The sequence below is a fragment of the Oryzias latipes genome, chromosome 22 (genome assembly GCF_053564925.1).
Source record: "Oryzias latipes strain Hd-rR chromosome 22, Olatipes_Hd-rR_3.1".
Classification (NCBI taxonomy): Eukaryota; Metazoa; Chordata; class Actinopteri; order Beloniformes; family Adrianichthyidae; genus Oryzias; species Oryzias latipes.
The window spans coordinates 9,235,213-9,260,075 of NC_136258.1; the positions used below are offsets into that span (position 1 = coordinate 9,235,213).

Genomic DNA, 24,863 nt, shown 5'->3' on the forward strand with positions numbered 1-24,863 from the left:
CTCATCAATAGTTGTGGGCAGAGAACAATGGCTGTTTCTTGGGGGACATGGTCCACCACGCTCAGATGTTGTAGACTCCCTCTCTGCGTGGAAAAGAGCCGCAAGGTCAGGGACGCAGGAGCCCCCAGGACGCCACCAACACCTTGGCAGCAGACGCCAGCGCCCATCCCACCCACTCTGGGGGCGGGAGACAGGGAACAACGTGACCATCCCCCTCTCATTGTGTGTGTAAATGTGTGTGTATCAAAGAGGTGCAATTAAAATTGGTGGACCGGGCGATACAAACTCCTCCATTCTTCAACAAGGGAATCGTCCAGACGTGTCCACCACAGGGCCCTACGTAAGTGTATTTGTGTATGTTGGTGTTTAGTGTGCAGTTTATGTACTAAGAAGGGGGGCAATTAAAAGACACATGTTGGAAACAAATGTGTCTTTTAAAGACATCACTGCTTTTTCCCCTTTGGAAAACACATTGTCTCATTTTGACATATCCATAAAGAGAGTTTCACTGTACTCACTGCAGTCAGAACACGTCTGGATGCCGAGAACAACAGGTTCTCGGTACGATGGGAAACCTGGCATTAGGAGGACAGCTACAACTTTAGACCATGTGTGGCTTTTAGATAAGGTTTAAACCCACAGAATAAAGAAAGTGTACAGGGCATGCTCACTTGGCTCACAGGCATAGGTATCAGTTGTGTGTCTGTACGTCTTCCTCCCTGGTATTTCCTCACTTCCTGTAATACTTTCACAGGCTATTAATGGCGAATAAGAAACCTGAGGCGTTCTGCTGAATCCTCCAGACAGCTGAATGTGCTTAAAGGGCAAGGCAGCTACGAGCACCCAAATATCAACCGACCCAAAAATGGGTTTCGACTTTGCACCGCCCCAACATTCTATTGGTGAGTGGGAAAGGAGTGTTGAAGCCACACTGTGTTGTACTTTTCTCAATGTTTTAGTCCACTTTGGTTCTCTGGTGTCCTGCTGGTCTTTCCTGATGGAAAACTCCTGCTGAGAACGGCTGAAGTTTAGGTTATAGGAGGTCATTTTTATTATTTTGTCAACATAGATAGAGTATTTACATGTGGATTGCAGTTCTGTTTGTCTTGTATGAAAAAAATATTCAACCTAAGAATGCCATTAGCACCATGGGGTCTGTGATGCATCTTCACTGTATTGTGTATATGGAAAGGTCATATTCCATTTTCTCGTCATTTCAGGAAAAAGGTTTTCCAAGCCACCACACGACAACAGAAAAACTACAACTGGGCTCAGCTCAGCTAGGACGGTGACTGAAAATACATTTGGCCACCTGAAAGGTTGCTAGAAGCCAGGCTAATGAATACCACCATCACAATAACTAAAACACATTGGTACTCGCTGAGCCTGGTTGTGTGGGGCAACACATAGCAGAAACATAAAAAAACACGGCCATGCACGAGGGGAAAAGGTCCATTTTAAGTTATTTTGAAGTATTGTTCATTTTGCAAATTCCTCAGTGCGGACACTGTGACAAATTGGGCCATAGAGGTGGAGCTATCGACCTCTGATCTGAAATCTACAGATTTGGTTCCAACCTTCTCTGCCCATGTGTTGAAGTGTTCTTGGAAATGACACTGAACCTATTGGTGGTCTGGCTAGTGTCTTGCATGGCGGCTCTGCCCCAGTCATTGTGTGACAGCAATTTTTTTTCCCACATGTTTTTTTATTTAGTCTATTGTTTCTCATCTACTCTTGGAAATGTTTTAGTTTTTCTAAGACCATTCTTAAAAGTTTAAAAGTGTTTTTTTTTTTCATAAGGCCCAGTTGGACAACTGTGTTGTAACCTTGAACTACATAAACTAAACTGAATTGAATTGAATAAGTGTGATAAAATAAGTGACACTTCAGGAAAGCAGTTAGGAAATTAATCAATGACATGGGGTGGTGACAAAACTTCAGCTTTAAACTGCTGGTCAAGTTTTTATTAAACTTTGAAATTTATTCTTGTTCAACTATTGGTTATTTCTGTGGATTTAGTTTTAATCAACAGCAAAGATTGGGTTGATTTTACAATTCTTTGCATGTCAAAGTTAAAAAAAAATCTGATTTTGAGCTGTAGCTGTACTCCACAACTAAATAGCAATTAGGTCTTAACTGATAAAACAAAGACTTGAGCAACAAAAAGAAGAGCAAAATTGTAATTAACCCTAATCAACATAACAGTTAAATAATTCTAGCCTCCAGTGTGCATTTACCCACAACACTTAGCTTCCTCTCTCTCCCAAACATGTGATTGTGAATATTTAACCCTGACTGTCTTTAATGAATATTTAATGGAATATATGATCAAGCTAAATGTAGAAGTGTATCCAGTCTGTGCATTCAAACTGGGTACATTTCTTGTTTTTGGGGGGCGGGGATGGGGTTGTGTGTGGTGAAATGGTGACCATCTGTTAAATTCCTTTAGATGTGTAGTCACTAGGCTTCATGCCTGCACACAAAAACACTACCCATCAGCCCTCAACACTGAATTAGTATTACATTCAAGCTGCTCTGAGCTTCATTCAAAGCTGTGACAATCTATTCTCAGAGGTATATGCTCCTTTATCTGCTGTGGCCTCTGTGTGTCTGCTATAATAAGCCTCACTCTGTCTCCCTCCAGCATAGAAGTTCCACATCTCTGAGTGATGCGGGTGGAGGAGGAAGTGACCTATATAGGCTGCATCTCTCTCTCTCGTCTACCCCAGCTTCCTGCATTTCAACTGTGTGTGTGTGTGTGTGTGTGTGTGTGTGTGAGAGAGAGAGAGAGTGTGCAATGGAAAGAGCATATGAATAATTCAGCAGATGCCTTGACACGACCGCCTTCAATAAAACCATCCCCCTTAATGAGTCTTAATGACAGCCACAGAGTTGAGACAATCAAAGGATGTGTGTGCATGTGTGCGATGGCGGAGCGTGGGTGGGTGGAAAAAGAGGGAACATCATCGCCTGAAAAGGTGTGCGCATGCGTTGCAGTAATCATGCCTTCTACCCGCTTCCCTGAGTGTGTGCGAGCGCTGCCACAGAGCAGCCTTTGCCCCAGGCTCTGTCAAGGTTGCCCTGGGTAATACTACCTGAGACTTTGAAAAGAACATGAAAGCCGAGTTCGCAGCAGGGGAGGTGAGAGGAGAAGCTAGGCAGGGTGGAGCAGCAGAGAGGAGCAGCGGCTGCATCCTTACTTCCCTACAGCTCGTCAGACCTGTTTGTGGGTTTGAACTCCAGAAGGACTTTATTGTTCCTCCTCCTCTTGGTGCTTGCAGCGTTGCTTTCCTTTTCCTTTGCCTCTTTGACCACCTTAGCATGCTGACTGAAGCCTTTTGTTATCCGTTGCAACCTTTGAGTTTGACATCACAGTGCTTTGCTGTGTGTTTTTAAACTATACTTTTGTAAACTGCAATACCAATAATATTTTTTAACTGAAATATATTTTTGTGACACCTTTTACACCAAAAGACTCAACTTAATCAGTGCAAAACATGAATTTCGGTGCATGTTCTGACAAATATTTTCATCCATTTATTCATTCCCTTTTAAGGCACAGTCTCTTTATTTTCCATTTGTTAACCTGAACTTTTATTGCTGTGCATTTTCAAGCATGACATGTTACTACCAAATCTGGTTATGATTAAGATAAAATGGGAGTTAAAAAAACATTGGAATAAATACTGTAAAATGAATCAAACCTTTCTGTTTCTGGACTAAATTAGGTCTATAAACCACAGTAATTGAGTGAAAGGATGAAAAATAAACACAGTTTTACCGGATTTAGCTGGCTTTTCTCACATTTGTCACATTTAAATCAGACAAATTACAATCATAAGTCTTATGTGTCAGCTACAATCCTTGGTGCATAGATTCAACAACATTCCTCAGAGACTTTGGTCCACATTGACATGATATAATCTCACAGTTGCTGCAGATTTGTTGGCTGAACATCCATGATGCCGATCTCCCGTTCCACCACATCCCAAAGGTTCTCTATTGGGTTCTGGTGACAGCGGAGGCCGTTTGAGTCCAGAGAACTCATTATCATGTTCTAGAAACCGGTCTGAGATGATTCCAGCTTTATGACATGGAGCCTCATCCTGCTGGAAGTAGCATCAGAAGATGGAACAATGTGGTCAGAAAGAGATGGACATGGTCAGCAACAATACTCAGGTAGGCTGTGGAGTTGGAACCATGCTCAACTGGTACTAAGGGGACCAAAGTGTGCCAAGAAAATATCCCCTTACACCATGACACCATGTCAGCCTGAAGCATTGATACAAGGCAGGATGGATCCATGACTTCATGTTGTTGAGGCCAAATTCTGACCCTACCATCTGAATGTGGCAGCAGAAATGGAGACTCATCAGACCAGACAATGTTTTCCATCTTCTATGTTCCAGTTTTGGTGAGTCTGTGGGAATTGTAGCCTCAGTTTCCTGTTCTTAGCTGACAGCAGTGGTACCCGGTGTGGTCTTCTGCTGCTGTAGTCCATCTGCCTCCAGGTTGGACGTGTTGTGCATTCAGAGATGCTCTTCTGCAGACCTCGGTTGGAACCAGTGCTTCTTTGAGTTCCTGTTGTCTTTCTATCAGCTGGAACCAGTCAGGCCATTCTCCTTTGACCTCCTTCTGCCCGAAGCAGTGTAAACAAGGAATATACAGGGTAGGATAAATCCCATAAAATGTTTTTGGCTTTTTTTAGGCAGCGGGAACTCTATTGTTCTTCCAGAGATGGGACAGGGTGACCAATAATCTTCTGGGCTGTGGAGGTGATCCTCTGGAGCGCTTTCCTGTCCGCCGCTGTGCAGCTGGAAAACCAGACACAAACACAGCATGTTAAAATGCTGTCAATAGAGCAGCAGTTGAAAGACACCAGCAGTTTGTCACCAAGGTAGTTCTTTCAAATTCTCAGAAAGTACATTCTCTGCTGGATCTTCTTCACCACAGCAGTGGTGTTAGTGCTCAGGGTCAGGTCTTGCTTTATGGTAGCGCCCAGAAACTTGATGGCAGCCACCCTCTCCACACAGTCCCCGCCGATGTACAGTGGCTGAATATCCGTTTTTTTCTCCTGCAATCCACTACCAGTTCCTTGGTCTTGTTAGTGTTTAGGACCGGGTTCTTGTCACCACACAAGACAGAGAGCCACTCCACCTTAAAGGATCAATGTCTTTTTTGCTTCACAAATTAAAAGAAGGACTTGTAAGTGAAAGATGTCATGTGTTACCAGTATGTAGTAAAGGTTCTCCTAAAAAAGAGAATAAAGAGCACAGAACTGCCCGCCTCTCCACTTGGAAACCAGAAGTTATTTCCTGCCACCAATATCTTGTAAAGTATTCCAGCTCTGAGATCCTGTCAGTCTCTTCTGTGTTGACCTCAACCGGAAATAAGTTTCATCGTTTCATTTTCCACTATGAGGAAATAAATAGAAATATCAGGATTCTCCACAGCATACGGTTTGTACTATTGCACAGGGCCATATTTCCATTCACACTGTGTTGCAGTGCTGTAGAATTCCATTAGGCTACTAAAATGACTTGTCCTGCGCCAAAATGTGGCACCCATTTGCAGATTCTATCACCGGCACGACGCTAACCTCTGCTTCCCAGCGCACACACCTCCACACATGCTCATGCTCTGTCCGGCCTGTAATGATGTGCGGATGTTACAGGGGTTTCTTCAGAGGCTGTAAAGATGCAGCCTAATGGTTGAAACCCCTCTTGTCCATTAAACATAGTAACCAGCGGCAGTATCTGGATCACAGTAATGACTTACTGCTCGTGTATGCTCCGGTTTCTGTCTGTAATTGGAGTCCTGAATGGAAAGCATTCTGTCAGGAACTCTAAACTCATGTCTGTCGTTCATTGCAAGTCACAGCAAACTCGCGTTTCTTTGCTATGTCCTGGGAAATCACTGATGCTTTCTTTTAATCATGGCTGCAGCTATTTAGCCCATGCGGGCCACCATCAGGCTTCTTGTACTCCAAGCAATGCCCCTATATGGTTTTTAATTCAATTATCTTAATGATCCAATCTCAATCTCTTGCTTGTATTGACCTCAACAAAGAGTCACATATTGTCAAACTGCGGCTTATTATCAGCAGGCAGATTACAGCCCCCACCCCCTGACTTCAAAATAACACTGTAGAGTGATTGCTTATGAGAGAACAATGCTAATATATTCTTAACAGATAAATTAAAGGCGTTGTGCAGATGGTATCTTTGGCTGACAGCTTCTATATGAAGGTTGTTTAAATAGATTGACCTTTTTTCCTTCTATGTAACAGACTGGATCACCATGTCTTCTATTTTCCCACCCTCCCAACCACCTCTCACTCCCTTCCTCCCTCCCTCTCTCTGTTCCTCTTATCTTGTTATTCACCCCGTCTTCCTCTTTCCCCAGGTTCTTTACTCATCTTTTTGTGCCCACGCTGAAATCTCTATGCTTCCGGCGGAACAGTTGACAGCAAAGGGACTTCAAGCTGTTGTGATTTTGGCATCCAGACCTCTCATCTGCATCACAAACCAGTATGTGACCATGTTTGGTGTTTAGTTTCAGGACACACAGGTGACTCATACTGAGGCTGATGGGGCAAAATGACGACACGAAACAACAGATCGTAGATAACACATCTGTTACATCACTGAGTGCGGTGGGGTTGTGGACTTGATCAGTATGAGATTTAATATATATATATATATATATATATATATATATATATATATATATATATATATATATATATATATATATATATATATATATATATATCCTCTGTTTCAGAAAGCCCTCCAGCTGACAACTCAGTAAGACAGTCTATTACAGAGACTGAGGAAGGCCCTGGGGTACACATATGGGAAGGAGATAACACGTGGGGGTAGCAGCGGAGGGCTGAACAGGCTGCAGGCAAGTGCAATGATGGGTGTTGATTTTCTGAGCATGTGAGAGCGCACCACGTTAATCAATGACTGTGTGTTTCTGTGTTGTGTAGATTAAGGCGTATTTCTGTGTGTGTCTAAGCCTCTCTCTCTTCTTCTATATCTTTATCTTGCTCTCCCACAGCCCACCCAGTAAAGGTAGAGAGAGAAACAATAAGATGTGTGTGGGAGTGAGCAGGGTGAGACTCAGATATAGAATTAAGTGTGTTATTACTACTGGGACAGGATTTGCAGGCAGCAGCCTGCCAGAAGCCTCGCTCCCTGTCTTGGCTTGAGATAAACATTATATATGTACACAGATGTAATTCAAAATATTACTAAACATAAATCCTTAGAAAGGTAAAGAAGCATTGCTGTTTTCAACATTGCCTCTGTTTCAAAAATGTACTTTTTTTAATGTAAAAATGTTCTCTTTTATGATGACAGGGGAAATGCACACCACAGTGAAAGCTTGCAGAACCTCTTAGTTCCATTGTGGGAACCAGAAGGGAACTTTGTAGGAGTTCACCTGTTCCTTCTGTTTATGGCACAACTAGAACTCTTTTTAGAATTTACCTTTCTAGGTAAATTGAGAGTCATTTGAGACTAATTTATTTGATCAAGCTTTAGATTATGGGCAAATTGACTCACAGTTAAATCTTACCTTATGCTACACAAAATTCATGATAAAATAAGCAAGTGATTGCAGATCGCTCAGGTCTTCATAAAAGTAGCTTTTAATATTTTTTTGTGCCAAAATCTGTCTACAGTTTGGTGGTAAAATCCCACAAATTTTAGGTTTTGGACTTCTCATTACCAAAGAACTGCAGATGTTCAAAATAATTTTGTGTTCCTTTGAACTATCTTTGAAGTGCCAATCCATTCCTGTTAAATCTTTTGATTTGGAAAAATAATCCAATGGCCAGCACAGTACCTAGAACAGCAGTTCAGGAAGCATTTAAGGTTTACTTCACCATCAAGGGTGTCAACCCTGTTTCCTAAAATTGTAGCTTCTCTGACTTATCCTGAGCTGTGCTGCCAGAATGGGCATTTTTTATTTGACAAAACTTGCTTAGGGCAGATGGACATAATATGCGCAAGTTTGGCATCAGTTCAGAAGTTATTCAGACACATTTAAACCAGACTCAATGCCACACACATGGATTATTGAATTCTTGGACCTGTACAACATCAACAGGACTCTAAGAGCCTTCATAGGAAACTCAATGAAGCTGTGGAAAAAACCACCCTTGAAGCCAATGGGAAGCCACTTGCACAAGTGTCCATCAAATGTGGGATATACCAAGGTGATGCTCTGTCCCCACTGCTGTTCTGCATAGGTCTGAACCCCGTCAGCCACATAATCAACAAGACTGGCTATGGATACTGACTCAGAAATGGGGCCAACATCAGTCACCTCCTCTACATGGATGACATCAAGCTATATGCTAAGAGCGAGCGTGACATTGACTCCGTGATCCACACCACCAGGATCTACAGTACTGACATTGGGATGTCGATGTCAATGAAACATCTAAGGGCTGTTTTAGAAAAAGAAAAAACCCTGTTGTGTTGCCTTTATTGAATTTTTACAAATCAGAAACAACTTTTACAAATCAATAACTTTGTTTTATTGAATCTTCGTCATCTGTCATTTTTACTGATGTTCTATGAAGTGATATTTATGCCACCACATTGCAAATAAAACATTTCTAAGTGGCAAATGAAAGTATTAAATAATTGCTTTCAAACTTTACTCTTGCTTTCAAAAGATATTTCTGCATTTGCAGCACAAATGTTTTCACATGCATTGTGTCTCTTCTTGCTCTTTTCCTATCTTTGTTTTTGAGCTCAGAAGTTTCTGTTTAGTGTGACAAAGCTGCCATTAAACAGCTGCTGATTGGTCCAGATTCTATCCCATCAAGTGTCTCTATCTTGCGTTTATGGTGCATAAAACAGACATATGGTGCATGGTTATGGTGCCTGGAAACAGACATGGACTTTGTATTGTTTCTGTTTGATCAGAATTCTACAGTCTTCAACCATTCTGGTCCGTTTTTCTCTTGGTAAAACCCAGAAAGAGCAGCAAAGCCACAAAAATAAAACCGATTTTGTATTAATTCATGTCAGTGTAGCGACCAGCTTGTTTAAAATGTCCACTGAGCTCTGACTCCGTTCTGCCGGGAGTTAATATATATTACAATGAAGATTTGGATCTGTACTATGGTTTTTGTTAAGAATGAAATGTTGAAATATAATTTAGTTTTTCTTACTTTGGACAAAAGCACACACAAGTTCTTAAAAATAAGACACCCTTTTGCAGCACAGGATCATCTGCAAAGCAAATTTACTCAAAGACAAAATTAACGCTAAAAGTAAAAAATGCTTTTTCTGCTAAATACATTGATTCTACTTTGGTGAGGCATCATTCTTTCACTTATTATTGATGTTAATCTGTTGTGCAGCATAGGACAATATGTGCTTTAAATCATTTTATTTTATTTTAATAACAAACAGATCTAAAAAAAAATCAAACTCACTACCAATATTTTGCTTTGAAAGATTCACAGATCACACACAGGCCTGTTGATTTAGCATAATTTACTGTTTATTTTACAGTTTCAGGAGATCCTCAGCCATAAATTCACTAAATGACTAAATACATTTGAATCAGTGCTTAAAAGAAAGAAAGAAAGAAAGAAAGTATAAATTATTTTCAATGTCAGAAGTCAGAGCTCTGTCTCCCATTCTGGTCAGAGTTCTTGCCACATTACATCTCCCAACAACCCCAGCGCATACTTTCTAGATGGCGCACACCTGACTCTCACTTATTCATCAACCACAGTCTACTTAAGCTCTCGACTGAGCCACAGTCATTGTATAGCATTATTTGTGCTGCTTTGCCGGCATAACTGAGCGGTCTATCTGGATCTGAACTGATGTCTCCTGACCCTGTGTCTGACTCAGTTTGCCTGCCCCGACTCTCGTCTGGATCCTGACTACCCCGTTTCTGCTCTGATGATCTCATGCCCGTTATCTGTCTGCCTGTCTGACCCTGATTTAGCTTTGTGGACTTTTAGCTGATCTAACAAACTTTCATTTGGATGCAGCCCTCTGCCTGTTCTGGTGACATTTAAAATGGTTAAAAATGAAAATTTCTTCAGCCAAAAAGCAAAATCGAGGGTAAAAAAGCTGGTTCAGCTTCTGAGCCGCTGTAGGAAACACCATGTTAGATAAATGTGGCAATTGTGATTGGATGGAATCTAGACCATTCAACAGCTGTTTGATGGCAGTTATGGCTGCGGTTCTATGTGGGGAAAAAGTATTTGGTTGGATCAAAGATCATATTAGAACTGAACTGTGTACGTGGGACCAGAAAAACTTTATCCAATTATAACAAATGTTTCCGTTCGCCACACTTTCGGTCGGAACAAATCATCAGTTCTGTTGTACGCAAAAAAAGCTGCAGCATAGAGCGAGAAGATCTTCTAAACATGACTTTATTGTTGTTATGATGATTTTTAAGTGCCTGTATGGTCATAATTTTTCAGATCCGTGCAGCCAGTCATTTATTCTTGGCTAAACGGACCCTGAAGAAGGGTTAGGATTAGGCTAATGCGTGCTAACAACATTTAGCCTTGGATGAACTTAAAATCCCTGCAGTCAATGCTGCAATCTGCATCTTGGCTGAACGTAAATATGGGGGAATAACTTCAGCCTTTATTTTGTCTGGACACAACTGAAAACATGAATTCACATGATTGTTTACACGGTTTCTCAGAACTGCGCGTTGCAGCATTTCCGCATTGAAAGGCCGCCTCCGTTAGCCCATACACCATCCCAAAGCCGCTTGGAGACCCGGTTCTCCTGAGTCCAGCGGCTCGCTTACGCAGAGCGGACGGATAGTCTGCGGTTCCGAAGCCTCCTTCAGGGCGCACGTCGTAACAAAGACCCTCCCCTGCCCGCAAACACGAAGCTATGAGTCCGGCTGCTCTGCTCAGAGACACGCTCTCCTCGCGTGGAGCAGCAGGTCAGTCATGTTTGCGTTCCCAAACCAAAAATGTTACCCTAAATGTTTACCAAGCCTAACAGCAGATGCTGATTACGAGACCAAAGGCCACTGAAAAACAGCAGAGCAACAGAAAACAGAAAATCCTTTGTAACTGCACCAATCACTGTTTTTACGCTCTTTTCCCTGAGTGTTTTTGACTTGTAAATAATTTGCTAAAATTAAATGAAAAATTGGAGTTTGAAAAAGTGTTTCTTGTATTCCTTTGTGAATTGATTTGAGTGTTTTTCAGGCTATGCCAATATCTGTTCGACTGGAGCCAAAAAGAGTCTGTGTAAACCGTTGTTTGGCTGCTCTTTTCTACAGCATCAAAATTCATCGAAGCATAGAAAAAGAAGACCAACAAATTTGAGACAAATCCAAATGCCAAGGTTCTTGCAACACATGCACGTGGTTGATTTACACAAAATGTAGGTGATAGCAAGACCCAAACAATATTCTAACATCTCCTTCATGTATCTAACCTTACCCACCATAGCATACTGTTAATTAATTACAGACCCATTATAGGGAATGTCCTCCACAGCTCCCAGCAGCTCTCAAGCAGTGCAGTCTTCTTGCTGATCTCACGTCAAATGAACTTAGCAAACAATTTGAGGATCAATCCCATCACTTAGACAATTAGACAATAGGGAGACAGACGCCCATTACCGTAAGAAGCAGTCAATAGTTGGAGCCAGAGGCAGAGGAGGGCTGTCTGGTCCACTGGAGCCAAAAAGAGTTTGTGTGCAGCTAATGGAGGGAAAAGGGGCGGGGCAAAGATGGCATGATGATAGACAATTTGGACAGGATGCTATTGGCGGAGCTGGAAGGATGTTGATGTAGAGCTGGGATGTTACACACATGGGGGGGTTTGTGCGGTTGGATGGTCAGACACTGGGATCAGTTGCAGAGCAAAGTCACCAGTTGATTTTCCTTGCAACACTTTGACAGGTCTGCTCTCACACTTTGGACAGTTTAAGTGGCTGATTTAGAAGAGATTGAAAAGTTATCCAAAATTCTTTGTGTGTAAAAATGCTCATTTCTTTTCATTATTTTGGACCATTTGGCGGCTTTTGTTACACCAGTATCTGTCATTTCACACAATATGACTGTTTATCTGAGCTTCCATTAGTCTACAACACGGCAAAGGCTGAAATAAAGGTGTTAATTAATAAACATTCAACGTTCCATAAAACTGTCAACTTGAATGTGATGATCATAATTAGGAACATTTAATTAATTGTTTTTTGAATGTTCTTTTTGTATTGTGGTCCATTACTTTTCAGTCACTTTCTTTTGCTGTTTTACCACACAGTCAGGATTCCGAAGCAGTTTGACGGAAATAATTCACCCAAACTGCAAAGAAAAGTCACTGGTAATTGTCTGCTTGTCTTTTACTTTTTTAAATTCATTCTTACAAAAAAGGAAAAGTAGGAATATAATAAAGCTGAGATCAGTGTTGAACGGCGCTAAGCCTTCACCGCCGCCCTAAACCCCCCTACCTTACCAAAACCCACTCCATCATCCTTGCATGGTCATTTAGTGTCCTCTTCATATCACAAAACAGCGCCATTTTAACTAGGTCAAAGGTTGAGCAAACCCAGTATTTTACCCCAAGCAAGCTATCAGGCCTAAATCTCTGTTTTTGTTTACTTTTGAATTTACTTCTGTATTTTCCATTTGAAAGACCATATGCTTGCTTACCTGGTATCATTTAAATCAGAACAACCTCACCTACGTGGCACTAACTTATTTAGTCGTTTTTCATATTGCATTCACACAATAGACAAAAAAAATCATACAATGACAGAAAAGTGTTTAAATTTGCTGTGCAAAACCAAAAAAAATGTTCAGCAAATCAGTTGTACAACATAGAATGAACGTTTCAGGTGTCATTTATAAAAAAAAAAAAAAACGATTTGAATAAATTAATTTACATGTCTTTGAATGAAGATGCAAAAGGAAATGAAGACATCCAGGCAAAATACATGTATTTTCTGTTCAGCTGAACACATAGAGGCTCATCACAGGCCTCACACCGCCATCCTGATGTCATACAGGAAGTGTCTTCGGTCTCAGTTTCTGACTTCAGCTTCCAGGCGGTAAAAAACATTTGACTTTGTCTTCTGGGTGCTCTGCAGTCCAATTAAACATTTTCATGGAATTCTGTTTCTTTGCAAATCCTTTTCACAAATTTTTCTCGTTGTGTCTGTGGTCAAAAATACAAGCAGGAGGTTTTTTGGAGCAGATCCATCCGGACTCCAGGTCTTCTCCTCGACTGGACTCAACTCACAGCTGGAGGTGTGTCTAGCTCCTCCTCTGTATTCCAGAGTGAACTACTCACCTCCCACATTGGCGGTGGGCGGGACTTTTGTGGTAAAGAGTTTTTGGATAGCTCTGGTGCTTGTTGTGCTCTCAAAATCCAGTCGGTCCCGATCCAACGTAAAGAGAGGATTGGCCTCTTCATCAACAGAGTCCTGACAGCTGAGAGATAGCTCCACCTCTCACGGCAGCAGTGCCTCAAAGCTGTCGCGACTTGACAGTCGTGCTGGTCCCCTCTCTTTTTCCCTGAAATGAAAAGGCCAGCCTTGTTGGCCCCCCCACCATCGGAGTCGTCATGTGGCGGCTCTGAGGCCGCCGCCTGTCCCTCCTCCTGAAAAATCAGTGCTGCACCCAATCAACGTTCATCTTCTGCCTCATTTTGTAAAGTTATTCAAATCACTCCCATGCAAATATTTGTCTCATTCTTTCCTTCCTTCAATAAAATCACAGACCATTAAAACAAGTTGACGTTTATTTTTGATGTAGTTTTAAAACATCCGACAAAAAAAGCAAAACTAATGAATGTTTAGCAATAAACCAAAAGTTTGGCTCAAAATGTCCGAATAGCTGTAAGCAATGCCCCCTATGACAAGATACATTTTGTTGGTGGTCACTCTGCCATTTTTCCATGTCCCCCAATGTTGCTGCTTGAACAAAGTCAAAGGTTAGGCTAACCGATTTTGTTTACTCGAGTCTCTCGCCGAGTCTGTGTTACATTTTAGAAACTCCTTATAAACACTGAGGTTGTTTTTCTGTCCTCAAAAATTCTATTTTCACCATAGACTGTATCAGAGAACTGGACTGAGCAGCTGTGACGTCATCCACAGAAAACGCCTCACCGCCACCTCCAGCTAAATGAAGCCAATTCAGTCGTCATTTTTCCGTGGCACGGGCGCCGCCATGTTGGAGCCAGACGACAGTGATTGGTCCGAGTTGGTCTAAGTCAACGTTTCTATAGCAACCACTGTTGCCAATCAGCAGTGAGCATGTTTGAAGTCCATGCCCCTTCCACTGAAAGCGGCTCGGGAGAATCTGTCAAACATTGAAGTGGGGGCCAGCAGGCACCACATGCTTTTACTGAGACATCTGATTGGCGGTCAGCTTACAACTTCAATAACTTGTTGCAAAAAGAAATAAAAAAATCCTGAAAAAAAAGAGAACTATCTGGAAGAATTCAGGTCTGACTCCTCCCCCATGAGAGCATATAAACCAGCTCTTTCACCAGCTAGGTGAAAGAATTGGTGTCCAGGTGTCCAGAATTGACAAAGCCTTTTGGATAAGAGGTGAAACGTCTTGTAACTCTAAGAAACTAAGTCCAGATGACAGCCTTTAAACCTACTATTGTGATGGAGTCAACCTGGATGAATAAGAGTCTTCACAGACACTTATCTGGAAGATGTTAAAAACGGTTCTTCTGACCAATAGAACAACTGAGGAACAGCTGTTCTGTGGAAATCTATGGGATTTTGGATTCTTAGAACCAGCAGGTACTTCCTGATTGGAATGCTAGGGGGAGGGGTTGCTTTTGTTCAAATGGGTAAATCGTGGCCATGACCTTTGACCCATGAAATCCATGGGTCAAAGGTCATGGCTATAATGATCTTTAACTTTAGTTTGTGGCTGACATGATTACGGGGGTTTAACTTGTCAAATCTGAAAAAATGTCAGTGATGTCCTATAGATGTCTTTTCTTAATGTTATGAAAAACACAAGTTTGATGCAATCGTGATGTCATTGCTAGGGAAGGGGGGGGGTGAAGTTGATTACAGGGTTCCTCCGCTTTGTCACGTTTCAATATTTGCGGTTTTGTGTATTCATGGATTCTCAGTGATGTGACTCCTCCAGTTCATCTCAAAAGCTCAGAAACTCAAGACACTATATGAGATTTTGCATCTGAAGGAGGTGCTGCACGCATTTCTGAGGAGCGGAGATGAAGAGCACGCCTGCTAAGGAATATATCTGCAGAGAGCAACCACTGGTTCCACCGGTTCCTGAATCGCCATAACAGAAGTTTGTACCCCTGCATGGACAAATGACATCAGCTGACTCGGAAGAGGCCGGAAAATATCCTGATACGCTGAGGAAGATCATCGCAGAGAATAATTATCATCTGGATGAATGACTGACGGATGAAATCAGCCCCTTCTGGAGGAAGATGACCTCTGGCACTAAACAGATGAAGGAGGCATAACGGACTCCTGGTTTTAAGGCGTCACTCGTAATATTCTGTACACTGTACTATCTATTGATCTGAATAAAAAACTCTTTATGTTGAGCAATACTCCAATGTTCATCCTTTTTCTTTAGATCTGTTCTGAAAATGAGCGTAGCTTCATTCCAGTGACGTGCGGTCAGGTGAGGCAAGTGAGGCAGAGCCTCACCTGTCATGATTGTGATAAAATAGAAAAAGGTAAATTAAGTAAATATTATTTTCCACTGATCTGTTTTATATCAGCATGTTTTCCACAGTTTCTGAGGTTAAAATCGCCGAATATGTGTGTTGCGCGATCACAGACGGAGCGGAAACCCTTGGTGAGGCTTGGGAGAGCTGTGCCTCATGTCTGACGGTAGGGCTCAATGTCAACACAGCCGTGCGGTGGAAACCCTGCTACAGGCCAGCTTAATAGGCTTCAGGTGAGGCATGCCTCACCAGCAGGGGGCAGACGTGAGCTGACAGCTGCTTGGTAGCTACACTGGAGCCGTAGAAACAGACTAAGAACGCCTGTCTCAAACTAAAGAATAAAGAAAAATATAGAAGACTTTTCCAGCAGATCATAGAGATTTTTGTGGAGAAGGATCAACACATGGGCTCAAAAAGTAAGGCCAAACACGTTTTTCAGTGTTTGTTTTTTTTACAAATAACACGGGAGTAAGTGGATAAAAATGTAAGTAAAATCACTTATTTTATTTACGATCATTTTGTCACAGACAACATGTGATAACTGATTAAAGCTCCAGAATTTGAAGTTGGAAAAATACCAGAAATAGTTACTGATGGTCAAATGTGTGCTGAAAACATCTGAATACTGTAGTTTGTTTACAGTATGAATCATTTATACACAATATTTGTGTTCTATCCATGTCTATACAAGAAAAGTTCTATGTAAGACAAATATGTTCTTGTGTGTATTTTATAAGCTGTTAGCTGCTGTTAGATAAATGGTGAAACATTCAGTTCTTTCAATTCTTAATCTGACTCCAAAGGAGTCAGTGCCTCACCAGCCATTAACCTCACCGCACGTCACTGCTTCATTCTATAGAAAGCAGCACATGAACCGCAGTCTGTGGTCCTCCTGACGTGAGGACAGATGTCTCCGTAACCATGGGGACAGTGGTGAGGAATCCACCCGACCAAGCAGGTGAGTCAAAAATCATGTGCAGAGTTTCAGCTTGTTGGTCGTGTTAATGGATGTAACTGTGAATGCTCAATGATAGAAACAATGCCTGACCTTTCCTGAATGGTGATGAAAGCAGCAGCAGCAGCAAGTGGACAGTAGACAGGAGCAGCAGTGATGAAGACTCTGATGAGACGCATCATGTACATCACCACCCACCAGTGCTGCAGCTCAAGGCGGGAAGCCAGCAGCTACTCTCATCTGTTGAACTGCAGTTTGACAGCAAGAACCGCTGAGGTCCAGCCACGGCTTTTCCTGCACAGGACGTCCACACAGATGCGGAGGGACTCTGACCAGTGGTGGGAAACAGTCATCAAGGCTGAAAAATTTTCCAAAAGGAAAGAGCCAAAATCAAATGTGGAGAGAGCAACATTCATCAGTGCGCTCCCAAAAGCAACAGCTGCTTTTGACTGAGGCAATGCCCATTAGGACAGTTTCACAGAGCTTTTTAAAAACTTTGTGTTTTAAATGTGTTTTTTAGTTCAATTGGTGGGCTATGATGGAGGTGCAATGGATCCCAAAATCTGAGTGTGAGAGACACGGTTCAAAAGAATTTGTTCAGATTTGTAGAAAGTAAAAAAACAGGACAAAATAAGATCAAATCTTACAATAATCTTTTTTAAAGCTTAAAAATTACATATCTAATAAAACATATTATGCTTCAAAACAGACATACACGCATATAAACTGCTTTCCATGTGATCACCAGAGGTACCCCGACTGCCATTAGATACCGCAAATGTGCAACTCGCGTTCCACGATGGAGGCAGGGGGGTGGGGGTGGGTGGGGGGTAAACCCGCAGCACACATCTGTGCAGAACCGGGACTGGTGTTCCATACAGAACACGGATCATCCGTGCACCCCCATCCCGCGGGATCCGTGTCAGAGTGCGTGAAAATAAAATATAAGGATGAAGCTCAGTCAGGAGTCTGTCCAGCATCAGCACCACTGATTTCACTACAACTCCCATGATGCATTGGGTTAATGTGACGGTATCACATGACGGTATTAGTCATGAAAACGTCTGGATGAAATCAGGAAAACAGTTTATGAGTCCTTCAAGATTGTGTTGGAGGACAAAAGATGAAAGTCGGACATTCCTGAGTTTGGTCATAAATTCATCTTCAGGAAAGAAAGAACAGTTTTTTAATAACGTCTGAATGGAAGGAATAAGTCAATTCAGACTTTATTCACTTTTGAAAAACTGGAAGTTAAGTTAAAATAGAAATACTGACAAAGTAGACGAAGCAGCGATAAGGTGAAGTGGTCAACAGACATGAAACAATTTCATCTCCAAAAAGAAATGAAACATTTTTGTTCGAACTTGTCTTTTTGATTTAGACAAAAGAAAAACGAGTCAAACTTCAGCGTGTTCACGTTTTTGTGTCGTTACAACTGATGAACATACAGATGTTGGTCTTTTTTGTCGAAAATGTATCAGACATGCTGTGATTATTTCTTTATTCAAACATTGCAGTTGCTCTGGCACAAAAATAAAAAAAATAAATTACTGCTTTTATTTTATTTGGTTTTGGTGACGTTTACATGAATTTGCATTTTCATAAACTGGAGGAAAAAACTTCTTCCTGGGCAAATTTTCCACTAATTTAGTTGCAAATGATAATTGCAAACTATTACAGCTGTTAGGAAAGACAGCCGAAACGTCACACTTTTTATGCCTGAAATATTTCAGAAAATGCTCGTGAGATGGTGGAGGAACTGGACATTAATACAGACTACAGAGTTTCTCTTCTTTTTAGTTTTTGGTCGCTTGTTTACCGCTGGATTTCTGTCAAGGAAAAAAACCCTAAACAATCTGAAGATCCAGCTGCCCTCGCTGGGGCAAATAAGAGGCAGAAATATCAGTTCTGACTGCCACACATGTAACATGTGCTGCAGAAATATATCTGCACTAGCAGGTCTGCAGACTAGCCAACATGTTCTAAGTAGTTTTTATCTAGTTTGATGTTTGGTTCTCATGTTCACATTTTCTATTGATTGTTTTCCTTTTTAGTTCACTGAGGAGAAAAAGAAAAAAATAAGTTGCATTTTCGCACATTTGTATTTTTTTTCAGCTATCAAACAACTCAACAAATATTGTTTGTTTCAGTAATCAAATATAAACTATTAACTCCCAAATTGTGGATTCCTGTAGTTAAAGAGCTTTTCAAACTAATCCTGCCTGTTTCTCCCTTTGAACCAACTCAGCGCCTTCCTTTCTTCTCCAGCTGCAGAGTGCTGCATGCAGCTGCATGACAGAAGGCAGGGAAGCCGTCCATCAAAGCAGACCGAGCCACGGACACCTCCCATAAGGAGCAATATGAAGCCCCACAAGTTATTACTCCTGCTACCCATACCCGTTTTGTCTTCATCAATTCCTAAACTCATAAGACTCCCTGCCTCTCTTTTTTGCCAAATTGTGCCATCTATCAAGGCTGGTGCCACACTGCTGCCTCCTCTGCTCAGTTGTTCTTCGCGGTTGCCTCTCCTCCCAACCTCGTGGCAGAGCGAGGAAGTACGACTACAGATTGTCAAATTATCCCCAGGCACGAGCATTTTTCCAGGTGGTAATGAGAACAGCACCACGCCACATTCTCTGCTGTGTTTTCCTCCTCCCATGTCAAACCTCTTATCCTTGGAATCTCTTTTTGCCTTGATCTTGCTTTCTATCTTGTTCCGTATATCTTCCTTCATTTACCCCCCCCCCCCCCGTATCGTCATTTCTTTCTCAAGCCTGTTCTGTCTTTTATCTCCTTCTTCTCACTGCTGGTCCCTGATTGTAGTGGACTGACTGGTCCTCTTTCTTCTTCGCTCTCCCCGTCCTTTCTCTCCATCTCTCTAATTATGTGAGAAGACAAAGGCGTCTGATTCTCCCTCCTCCCATTGAGAACTGGCAGGCCTCGTGTAGGAGAGAGTTAATTTCACACTTACTGCATGCTTTAATTAAAAAGGGGTGAGGAGGAGGGATGGTTGGAAAAGAAAAAAAAACAAGTGTGGATGCATACGCTCAGTAACACAGAAAGCGGATCCTGAATGAAATGAAGGGAGGCGAGCATTTGTAGCCGTGTAGGTGTGAACCTCAGCGCTTGCAGATGCATGCCACCATCTTGCCTTTGTCAACAGCAACAGCGTGTTCTATTTTTAGCTGAGGGTTTTAATGACAAATCAATACCACTGTAAAAGGCAGCTCTGCATCGGCTGCTCGCCAATTGTTACTGGCACACAAACTGAAAACACCAAAGTCTCACACATGCCTGTCCAAGACGCACACAGCATTCAAACAGAGCACTCAGAAACCGAGCGCGCTCTGCAGAGCTGCTCCCTCCCCCTCAATCATCCTCACAACAATAGCATATGATAACCCTTGTTGAGCTATTGAGATGTGGATGATAGTGGCGACGCCCACCATTGTCACATCAGGCACTTTATCATCCTCGTCTCTGGAAGCAGCATCTCAGCAGTGATGTCCCTTCCAGAGGACATTTATTTAAACCTGTAATAATCTGATGCAGCATCATAAACAGCATGATGCTGCCCAATCAGTTCAGTTCAAGTGTTTGTTGAGCACTGGTCAGTTTAAAAGACCACAAGAGAACATAGTAAAGAAAACACTACATTAAGAGCAATATTATAAAAATAATTAAAAAAAAGAGAATCACAGTCAGGTCGGAACAGATTTATGCCCCGTTCTCCAAACACTATCAGACCAACTCATGGAACCACAGCAGTAAGGAGGGTCTAAGGGCTGGGATGCCCACTTTAGTTTAGTCTGTTTAGTTTATCCAGTGAATTCTATGACTTTGTGATCTTCATGATTTTATGTTTACTATACAACATTTGTATGAAGCCCATTGAGGCGACTGTTGTTGTAATATTGGGCTATAGAAATCCAATTGAATTGAATTAAATCTTTAATCTGTTTTAAGTGTTGATGGAGTGAAGCCCACCTTGTTTATCCTCCGTGCCATTATGTGCCTGTTTCCACACAAACAACTGTAAACTCTCAGGTGCTGCAGGACAAGCTGAAATGTTGTACCACTGCTTATTAGCTGCGTTTCCATCACACAAAACTTTGTTGAAATTCTAGAAATGTCAAAGAAAAAAAAATTCACAATGAAACTGTTCCTATTAAATCCTAATTATGTGACTAATCACACGTTCACAGATGTGACCAATATTTTGATTGACAGCAGATCCATTCACATTTCTGCCACGGTGCTAGCGCTCATCCTTATCTTTCAAAGGAGACGTCGGCGTCTTCTTCAGGCAGTGGAGCAGCGAGCTCCTTACAGGTGGGAGGGGCTACGGATGAAGCCATTTTGGGATTTGGTTTGGTGATTTTCCAGAGGAGCTGTGGATCCAACAATTCCACATGACACGCTCCACTTCTGATGAGCTGTAACGCTGTGGGACCTCTGGTGGCGCCCGCTGTGCAGCGCCCAAGGCCGCCAGTTCCTACCAAGAAGGGCATCGCCATCAGGTTGTTGGTCACATGACTCATTTAATTCTAAAAACGTGTTTCTGTTGCAGTTTTGTGAAATATTTCCTTTTCAATACGCCTCAAAAACCATCTCCTCCAACCCCAAAAAAGTTTTTCGATAAATGTGTGTGTTTTTCTAATTGTCACGTTTCCATTTGGCAAATTTATTTTTTATTAAATCCAATTTGCTCAATTTCATGGTCAATGGAAACGCAGCTAGTGTTAAATTCAAAATATCCACATTAATGAATTCTGCAACCAAAAACTCAATGTTATCACCTCCTCAGACCTGCAATGACTTCAAATGTGAGGAAAAATGGAAATAGAAATGTTTCTGCCAACACAACCTTAAGCGTCTTCTAAGGAAGCCTCCATGCCACCGTGCCACACAGGGATGATTCCGGCTCCTGTCAGATGCTTGGCATCTCTCCAGAGATGGAGGAATGTACTTTTCTCCACTCCCAAAGCCTTTAAGATTATTTTCAGCTCCTCAGGAGTGTGACTGTCAGTGCACTGGTCAGTCTCTGGATGAGCATGACTGACAAGTTCCCATTTTTTCTCTTGGAGGCTGACTCATTAATAGTGTATTGTATAAACCCTAGCATCATCCTGAACTCCTTGGATGGACAAACATATAGAACAATTTGTATTTCAGCCATTGTGGTAGAAAATGTAGAGGTGTGACATGGGGTTTGAGGTTTGTTGAGTTGAACTTCCAGTCCTATAGGAAGCTTTCAGACAATACACCTCAGTAAATGGATCTCTGAAATTATACACGTCATTCTCTGACACAAGCTTCAAAAATACGCTTCCATACCTTCCCATGAACTCAGAAGCTGGCAGATATTAGAATAGACTCAGGAAGACGCGTGCTGAGTCCAATTAGCAGTCTGTTGTTTCACACTGTGGGCGATGGAGCTTGTTATTCCAAGCATGGAGAGTCTGACGAGCCACTGCTCTGTGGCTCCCACCGTGCAATCAGCTTCTATGACTCTTTCAGACCCACTAAGCACTGATTGCTGCATTCATCTTGCAGTACTCTCTCTCTGTGAGGAACTGCAGTGGTACATTTGTTAAGACTGTTGTGGACACCCTTAGAACAAGATACAAAACCTGACTTGATGACTTTTGTCCTGCTGAAGCCAAAAACTATATGGTCCTAATGTTCTTGGCAGGGTCAGATTTGAAAGAAATAAGAGTTCCCCTGTGCAGTTGCAGTTTGAATATATGAGTACTAATGCATTAATATAGACTCTAATTATATTCCTTGATTAAAAGCGGGGGAATTACAATGCAGGATTCAATTGCAGGTTGATGAGGCAGACTCCGGTTTGCTGCTTTCCCCCCTCCACACTGTGAGAGCTTTAAAGAAAGCCAGGTGCTGTCTGAAACGGCTTGATTGTGTGCTTGTCAGATGAGTGTGCTTTGTTAGGACTGATTTTTCCAGGGAGCTATTGAACAAAGCAGGCTAAAGGCCGATAAAGCATTTTGTTTCTAAACATCTCCATACACTATCCGTGTGCTTAGCATGACTGACATGGACTGGATGTTGTCTGAAGTGTCAAAACAATGAAGGTCGCCTTCACAGTACAGGATCAGACCAGTGATGTCTGCATGTCAGTGCAGTTGTGAATAAACCCGTATTTGCCTCAAAATCCAATTGTTGTGGGACTTTGAACCAAACGGACTGGGATCTTGTCTAAGACACGGACATTTCGTGGCTTTTCATTTTTTACCTGCAGGTCATCTTATAGTTTTTATGAGCAGATGAGGTCAGTGCCCACCCTGTTTGGTGGTCTTTGCTTTTGTAGTTTAAAATAAATGTATGTTCTGTCATCTATGATGTGATCAGCACAATTTTCTTTTACAAAATAAAGGAAAATAAAAAAGCCTAAACTTTATTATGTATTGCACTGTAATTAAGGCTTAATGCAGATTGACAGAAGACAAAATGTATGTTTTTTTAACTCCACACAGGTATAAACTGAATGAATATCCTGTTTGAACTATTTAACCCAAACATCCCAGTGCTATGAAGGCACTGTAGCCATGGAAGACACCGTGTCTCTTTGAAAGCGGTTAACAGCAAGGTGCACTGCTCCATTTAAACCCTTGTGCTATCCTAGGCACTTTAACATTGAGAGTTGGGTCATCTAGACCCCACTAAACAGTTCGCCGAACCTTTTATCTTTAATGATTTGTGATCCTCACTGGTGTCCATGGATTACATGAAATCTTTCCACCTTTCTCCACCTTTGTCATGGTAGGGAGAACACGTCAATGTAAGGGTGGGGTCATCTAAGATAGCACAAGGGTTACGCGCCATGGTCCAGGTGGATGAATAAAGTGAAAGGAGCAGGTTTTGGCCCCTTAATGCACAAAAAACGAGGAGTCACCAGGGGTCTCTGCATGAAGTCATGAAAAGTGATAATAGGCGGTAATGTGATCAGACACAGGTGGAGTCAGAGGTGATAATGCCCTTTTCTTTCAGATCATATGAATTTTGTCGATGTAGTGTCTTCAGGAAGCTATTCATGAAGGAATGGTTATGGTTCAAAGTGATCAACTTGACTTGAACCTGGCTTGATTTGGAGTTGTTAATTTAGAATTTAAGTGTTTTTTAACCTTTTTTGTTTAAATATTAAATGTAAGTTTCATTTGGGCTTTCATCGTCTTTTAGATTTGCAGTGATCTATCAACACCATGCAGTCAGAAGAGGACTGGCTCTTTTTATCTCTTTAGAGCTGAATGCTGGATGCTGCAGTCCTTTATCATGACTCTACCGTCATGGTCTCACTAATTTTGTAATGGTATTTTGCATTTTTATTTTGCTTATTGGTATTATGTGTCCTCATTGGCAGTAGACCATTGTCAATCATTCTCTACAGAATCAGCTCAGGTTGATACATTTACATAAATCTTTGATGTGCTCTCAATCTATAAAACAACAAATTTTTCTACAACTTAGAGTTTAAACAAGAGAGAAAAGTGTGAAGATTTCTGTCTAAGAAAAGTGTGAAAAAGTGTGCAGCGAAGGGTTTTACAAATCCTTCAAACGTCTCTTTGAATTGTAGGAAATGAAGATGACTTCTTTTTTTTTTTTTTTTTTTTTTTTTTAAACTTGTCCTGTCCAACAGCTGGGCAGACAGATGAGAGCCGAGGGCTACTTGTGTTGGACATATTTTACTTTAACAAGAGGGGTTATTAATCTTCAGACAAACCAAAGGTATGTCTGAATAAACCCCTTTTGTAATTGAGGCCAAACTTTATTAATTTCAATCATGTTTGAAAATCTTTAGTGTTGGACCGGACGGAAAAGGAAAAAGGGGAAGAAGAGAGAGGGACGTTAGAGAGAGGGGGGGTAGGGGGTGATAATAGGAGGGGAAGGGGGATAAGACCATGAAGCAGCATAAGGCAACAAGTTTACTGGTTGTTAATCATTATGGTAAGGTTCAAATGTAGAAAGAAAAAAAAAAGAAAAAAAGGGGCGGAGCCTGTCCACACACACACTCAAATGTTATAAACACACCTGCTAGCTGCAAAAATGTCCACCTGTCGACATGTACACAAAACAGATAGTGTTCACACGCATACTTATGCCTTAAAACCAACTAGTGTGAAATATTTCAGTCATTCAGTCATGCAAACTGTTAGTGCAAAGGTGAGCTAACACCTGTGCTCAGGTGAATGTTTA

The 24,863-nt window shown here is 41.7% G+C and overlaps 2 long non-coding RNA genes across 3 annotated transcripts; both read left to right on the forward strand.

The window, feature by feature from the left end:
- Positions 1-230: 230 nt before the first annotated feature.
- Positions 231-9,626, forward strand: LOC110017576 (uncharacterized). Of its 2 annotated transcripts, none has more exons than XR_013653091.1 (4): positions 231-340; positions 755-902; positions 6,406-6,530; positions 8,261-9,626. It is a non-coding gene; the product is annotated as an uncharacterized LOC110017576 (long non-coding RNA). The 2 variants fall into 2 exon arrangements; XR_002293006.3 differs by lacking the exon at positions 8,261-9,626 and adding an exon at positions 6,787-6,924.
- A 6,062-nt stretch (positions 9,627-15,688) lies between these two features.
- On the forward strand, positions 15,689-17,448 carry LOC110017562 (uncharacterized). The gene is made up of 3 exons (XR_002292990.3): positions 15,689-16,110; positions 16,554-16,652; positions 16,729-17,448. It is a non-coding gene; the product is annotated as an uncharacterized LOC110017562 (long non-coding RNA).
- The last annotated feature ends 7,415 nt before the right edge of the window (positions 17,449-24,863 follow it).